A 7,500-nucleotide genomic window follows, 5' to 3' on the forward strand; every position below is an offset into this window, starting at 1 on the left:
CTCAGTTGATTACTTACACAAGTTCATAAAAAAAATGTATTACAAGTTTTTTAAATTTGTATGTTTAATTATGCAAATTAGGCATTATCTCATTAAATATGCACACTTTTGCATATATTTTCGGTAGATAGATCTGAACATATGATAAAGCCGGGTGCAAAATTCTTTTTTCATTTTGATTACACACAAGATGCAAAAAGATGTTCAGAGGGATTTCAGGATATATGCTTTCATTACCTAGGAAATCTAAATATACTGTCCATAGCCTTAAAAAATCGATTTTCGCCATATTTTTTTTATTAAAATGTCACATAAATCAGGCCAGGGATGAGTTATTAACAAATCCCTCTGAACATATCTTCAGAATACTGCTAAGTGTGTAACTGGAGAGTTTGGTGTACATCGGCTGAGATGTTTATACTGGAGAATGACATAAAACTAATTTTGAGAAAAAGGCATTTAAAGATTTGTGTTGCAAAAATTCATACTTTTTTAGTGGAAACAACTATTTACAGACACAATATCTCATCAAATCATTATCAACAACAATACAAACCATCTAAATCACATCAAAACTTATAAACACAGCATTTATGGCCTTCAACTGAACAGAAAAACAGTCAAAAACACACATCTGAATATCAGAGCGCGTCACGTGATGCATCTGAACCAATCACGCTGTCAGAAATTGACATCAGCCAATGAGATTTCGCTTTCAGAGTTAAATGCCCATTGTACTTTCACGATTGGTTGCTGATTAAAAGGAAATGACCATATTTGGATCCGACAGCATTGTACAGGAGAGAGAGAGCGCTTTCTAATGGTGTGTGTGATGACAGCAGACAGAGATGTTGATTTATAACGCCAACTTTTGTTGAGTTTCGGAGAAATCTACAGACGCAAACAGACAAAGTTAGTAAAATAAAGACCTAAATGTGTATTTTGGACTTTTTTTCACCACAAGTCTGAAAGAAGACGTGTTATTGAAGACAAATAGCCCAAAATCTCAAAATTGACCAGTGAAAAAAAACCGATGTTTTTGCCTGCCGTGTCTCGCCTTAATGGACGACGGCAAGGCGTGCATAGATATAGATAATAAAGGCTAAATGTCTTACGGCGGAGTCTCTAACGTCATCACCGGCGGCCATCTTGTCACAGGCAAGCTTTCTGGCGGGCTCTGTGGTTCCTGATGTAAGGTGAGTGATCTGCACGAACACAAATACACCTTATCTCGCTGAAATCTTGACGGATTTACAAACGTTATTAACGTGGCTATAATTCTGGATGCTTGAACATGTTGAAATATATAATATTATAATTATTGATGAGAACGCAGTATCATAACTAGGCCTTACATCTCTGACGTTTATAACAAACCAACCCGTTTGAATATCGGTAGAAAATTGAGCAAGTTATGGTTATTTAAAAAGTACATGCACCATTAAAACACAATGTTACGAGTGAGCGAGCTGACTGTTGCAAGATGGCCGCCATGTGCGGACGTCGACCTCCATTGGCCAGCAGCGCGGACGAGACATCTAGCCTTTATTATATGATATCTATGGAGGCGTGAACCAAATGGTAGGTAAGTCCATTAATACCTGACAATGGACACCTTGAAAGGCATTAACCCGCTTATACCATGTTCACTTGCCAAATAACACATTTTTAATTAGTTTTACAATCGAAATCTAATGGTTTTAGAACTCCTTTACTAGGTGTCCTACATCACTTTTTAATGGACACCCTGCAGCCAATCAGAATTGAGTATTCACCCAGACTATGGTATAAATGGGCATAGAACATGTCAAAGAAATGAAACCAAACACCTAGTAATCACTGTTGACTTTGCTTACATGATGGAATATCATTATCTAGCAAGTTATTTTGTCTGGATGTGGGTTACCCAGTGTGAAAACCAGTCTGAAAGGCTCTTTGGGGAACCAAATATGCTTCTTATCGCATCACTATGAAAACAAAACCCATTTTTGTGACCCTTATTAGAGGTAGAAGAGAGTTTTCCACAAGAACTTTGCCTACTCTAACGCTTTAGTCTGAGACCAGGTTGTACACCTGCTGGAGGAGATGTAAAAGTACAAAGAAAGAAGAAGAAAAAGAATAAAGTGCTCTGAAAATATCTGAGTCTCTGATCGGCCCAGTTCCTGAAAGAACAGGTTTCTTTAAAAGACGCGACTCAAAGGAGAAGTGTTATCATCTCCAGAGAGAGAGAGATACTCCACTCGAAGTCGTGCCGTCACAAATATTAATCATTGTGTTATAAAAACAGATCATTGCGTCCTATTTCTTTTGCTGTCCACAATCTTTTTTTTTTCTTCACCGTTTTTGGTGGCTAGTTCCTATAATTGCCTATAAAGGCTTTTTTTTTTTTACATAATCTAAAAGCTGAATAAATAATCTCTCCATTGATGTGAGGTTTGTTATGATAGGACAATATTTGGTCGAGACACAACTATTGAAAATCTGGAATCTGAGGAGCAAAAAAATTTAAACATTGAGAAAATCTGCTTTAAAGTTGTGCATTTATGTTCACGATTGTGCTGCATTCACTCACAAAAATACATGTTTTATATATTTACGGTAGGACATTTACTAAATATCTTCATGGAACATGATCTTAATATCCTCATGATTTTTGGCATAAAAGAAAAATGGATAATTTTGACCTGTACAATGTATAGTTGCTATTGCCACAGATATACCCGTGCGGCTCCAGACAATCATTGTGATATAAAAACAGATCATTGCGTCCTATTTCTTTCGCTATCCACAATCTTTTTTTGGGTCACGACCCAACGGTTGAGAAGCGCTGATCTAGCCAGAGGTGTGTAGCCGGACTCTAGTGAGATGTGTGTGTGTGTGTGTGTGTGTGTGTGTGTCGTGGTTAGACCTTTATCCCACCGCTGACCTCACGTCTCTTGAAGGTGACTCTCCATCTCGCTCAAAAATCTCCTATCATTTATTCATTCCTCATCTCCAAACCCAAGGATGGCAGGCGTCCTATCCCGTCTCTCTCTCTCTCTCTCTCTCTCTCTCTCTCTCTCTCTCTCTCTCTCTCTCTCAGGCACTTTGCTAGCAGTCCCAATGGTCGTTTAATTTTTGAGCGGATATTTTTAGCTGAAGATAATCGAGGTGGAAACTTCCATCTGTCCTCTGCATATTCCAGCTGCTCCGCTTTTCAGCGGGAAAAAGGAAATCAAGGGAAAAGGCATCATCATTTTGACCCCTCACTTTTGTTCAAACACAAAAGAATAAGGGGAAAGTTAAAAAAAAAGGCTATATTTGTAGCTTTTACTTAGTGCCAAAAAAGTGACAAAAGAAAGAACTTTCTTTCTGTGTAAGTTGATAAGATCACTGCGTATTTAAATAGTTCCTAGTCAAGAGATGCTCTAACCATTGTTGTTAACTTAAAAAAAAAAAACTTTTTCGTTATTAGAAAAAACTGAAATAAAAATAAAATAAAATTTTTGAATAAACTTCGTTAACTGAAAAAAATAAGTTGAAGTAATATAATTACTAAAACTGAAATAAAATAAATTAAACCTAAATAGAATAAAAATGACAAAAGCACCTAACAAAATTATTAATACTTATTAAAACTGAAAATATATAAACTATAATACGAACACTAGTTCAACTTCCCACAATGTCTCACCAATGAACCAAAATAGTAACTATTTTGATTTACTTTTAAACTTGAAGTTTCTTAAAAATAATTGTATAGAAACTGCACTCAGAAAGAGCAAATGTAAAACCAGTATTATTCGCCATAGAAATCTCCAACAGATTTTATGACTGGAAATCACAATTTATATTACAATAAAAAAGAAAAAATATATTTATTTTATGGAAAAAAAAAAATCGAACCTAATTTTGACCTGACGAACTTTCTTCCAATCCTTGAGAAAACGATCTGCACTTTATATATATATATATTTATATATATAAAAAAAATCCATTTTATATGTAAATTCAGTTTGGTTTGATTTCTAAGTGAAGCTGTATTCAGCGCGGGGTCAAAAAGTGCAGCGCGGCTTCGAATGAACTTTAATAGGCAGAATTGATCTGTTCGCTGGTGTGCACCCCCGAGGCAGAGCGATACTCAAGCAGAGAGAAACCTCTCTCTCTCTCTCTCTCTCTCTCTCTCTCTCTCTCTCCTTCAAAACACTGCACCAAATCATTCAGCTCAGACCTGTGATGACGACTCGGCCAGTTTGCAGTACATAACTCTGTCTCAATCGATACATCTACTTTTCTTTGTAAAGTTCGGTGTAGCATGGTCGTTTTTTTTCCTCTCATGCCCTCGAGGTGCCTTCATGTGGCCATTTCCTAATGGCAGAAGATGCAAAATTAATGACCGAAGATCCGGCGATCATGTGCAAAGGACGTGTCTCCAAACTGACAGGGACAGCGGCGAACACAGCGAACTCAGGAAGACCGAATATAAAGACAACCCAGTTTCCGACAACGCCACGGTGGCCTCTGTGGGATAAAAAACACCGGGTTTAGCCTGAACCCGACCCGCCGGCCAGGCTCTCGTGACACTTTACAACCGCGTCCTCGCGCTCCTGAGCAGAGCTAAACACCTGGAAGTGCTGTGTAAACGGATCCTGCACCAGAGATGACAACGTTGCGTATTTGCTCAGAGGATGTACCAGCAAATGCTATCACAAACATGCATGTATTAATGAGACGCGTCTGGATAGATGTACACATCCAGGGCTGTTATCTCATCGGCTTAACGTCTACATGCTTTACACACAGACAGAGAGAGAGAGAGAGAGAGAGAGAGAGAGAGAGAGAGAGAGAGAAAAACTATGTTACATGGAGGTTGAATTAGGCCAGCGCCAAAGTGTACAGTACAGACTTACAAGCAGTGTTGGGGAAAGTTACTTTTAAAAGTAATGCGTTACTATATTGCATTACTCCCTTAAAAAGTAACTAATTGCATTACTTAGTTACTTTTTTAGAAAAGTAATGCGTTACGTTACTTTTGCGTTACTTTTTTCCCCACCTGGGCTGAGCTTGTTTTTTTTATAACACAAAAGTTGTATTTTTGGGCAAATGTAAAGACCCGTTCACACCAAAAGTGAAATAATAATCCTCAGGCTGAAGGAAATGTGTACACTCTAAAAAATGCTGGGTTGTTTTAACCCAATTTTGTGTCAAATATGGACAAACCCAGCCATTGGGTTACATTTTTTAATTGCATTTTTGATCCAACGTTTGGGTTTGTCCATATTTGACCCAAAATTGGGTTAAAACAACCCAGCATTTTTTAGAGTGTACCGTAGAGGAAAGCAAACAAGCAAACCTTTCTATCTTTCTATAGTCATTTCTGCTTATTTAACTGAATCATCGAAGGTCAGAGGTACATTGGTCAATAAAGTGAGATTAAATGCATAAAAATGAATGTTTTTTTGTGAAAAATGTAACGCCTCCGCACTTTGATTTGTCTCAACATGAGGACAGCAGAGCTGTCAGTCAATAAATGGGAAAACAAAGTAACTTGTGTTACTTATTTTAAAAAGTAACTCAGATATTTTGTTGTAAATTTTAAAAGTAATGCGTTACTTTACTAGTTACTTTAAAAAGTAATCCGATTACGTAACTCAAGTTACTTGTAATGCATTTTCCCCAACACTGCTTACAAGTGTCTCTATTCCTCATGTGAGCAAGAATAGGGATGCACAGATAATAACATTTTGGACATACCGATAATTCTTTATATTTGAAAGCCGATAACCGATATATTGGCAGATAAATCTAAATCCAATTATTTATTTATTTTTTGGAGCCTGATTACACAAACAAAAGTCTCATCATTAAAGCCATGTCCCAAGCACACAATTATAATGTTCTCATTATGATTTTATGTAGCCGATATGAAAGTATTTTCCTTTTTTGAAGTGATTTTAATCATATTTCAAGCTATTTTAAACCATCATGTTGAACAGTGCGCGTATTAAGTGTCTCAGCTGAAGGAAATAATAAATTATTTATCGGCGTTAAGATATCGGACACATTTTTTTATCGGGCCGATACCGATAACATTAAAAAAAATATCATATATCGCCCGATATCGATACAGTGGCCGATATATCGTGCATCCCTAATCATCTAGATCAACAAAATAAATACTGTATGTATATATAGAGTATATATGAAAAGTTTATATTTATTATCACTCCCTCTAAAAATCTCCTGTGCAATATGATTATGTAAAAACGGAATTTCTCTTTAATAGCATCTAATAAGTTTAAAGCTGCGTTCAGAAATGCTAAGTATATAATTAATAAATCAAGATTTCGGGAAGATTTCGCAAGATTTCGGGAAACTTTTTTATTTTTTTTTATTTTAATCAGGCAAAATCAAATTAGAATTGACCTCATAATTATATTTCCTTGAGAAAACAACCTGCAAATTTAATTTAAGAAATGCATTTTTATGCCGATTCAGTTTGGTTTGATTTTGAAATCAAGGGACAGACAAAAAGTGGAAGCGACAACCAGCTTTTTTTGTATTTACGTTAAAAATGTTTAAAAATATATAGTTTACACTTTATTTTAAGGTGTTACAGTGTAATTATACATTTAAGTGCTGAATAATAATAATTAACTGCATGTACTTACTATTTGGTTAGGATTAGTTGCATGTAATCAAGCACAATTTAGTCATTACTATAGTAACTACATGTACTTTAAATTACAATAAAGTGTTAGCAAAGTTGCACTTTTTCATAATCACTGAATAACTGAATTAAAAATAAACGTTGCATATCGTTTTCTCACGCACACTATAGAGTAGGGATGAATGCATATTCAGACAATGTTTTGCCTAAATTAAACTGCTCTGGATCATGAAATCCACACAAAAAAAACAAGAAAAAATAAAGGAATGCCACTTTTTCACAACCTAAATAACAGTGAACTAGACTATATGACTGGAGTTTGACACTATTTGGGTGATACCTGTGTGCATATGTCATGTGGGCCAACATATGCACATCACCCCAATTCCACAGAGGATGGTACAGTGAAAGTGTGTGTGGGTGTGTGGGTGTGTGTACGTGCGTCTGACTGTAGAGAGCGTCACGTGGAGCAGTGCTCTTCATAATCTGGTTGGATTACGGCTCTCAGACCTGCGCCGTCTGGCCCGTCCGTGAGTCCTCGGCCACCATGTATCCGCTTCATGTCCATCATGACCCACTCACAATTTCACAGCATCCAGCTTTGTGTTGTTCGGATCACACACACACACACACACACACACACACACACACACACACACACACACTCACAGAACAGCTGCACTTTGCGTGCCACAAAATATGCATGCAATCAAACCCCAGCAGTGTGTGTCAGTGAGTGTGTAGGACATTGAAAACCATTGAAAGCCACTGAAAGTCAGTTTGTGAGGATTATGGGAAATTTGGTGTGTAAGTTACCACAAAAAAAGGGGCACATCTTGACATGACAGTTG

At 36.7% G+C, this 7,500-nt stretch overlaps 1 protein-coding gene across 3 annotated transcripts in view; it reads right to left on the reverse strand.

Annotated features, from left to right (window-relative positions):
- igsf11 (immunoglobulin superfamily member 11) overlaps positions 1 to 7,500 on the reverse strand; it is a 130,691-nt gene that overhangs the window by 122,368 nt on the left and 823 nt on the right. The gene's annotated exons all lie outside the window — the stretch shown is intronic.

Source organism: Phoxinus phoxinus, assembly GCF_949152265.1.
Source record: "Phoxinus phoxinus genome assembly, chromosome: 4".
Taxonomy (NCBI): Eukaryota; Metazoa; Chordata; class Actinopteri; order Cypriniformes; family Leuciscidae; genus Phoxinus; species Phoxinus phoxinus.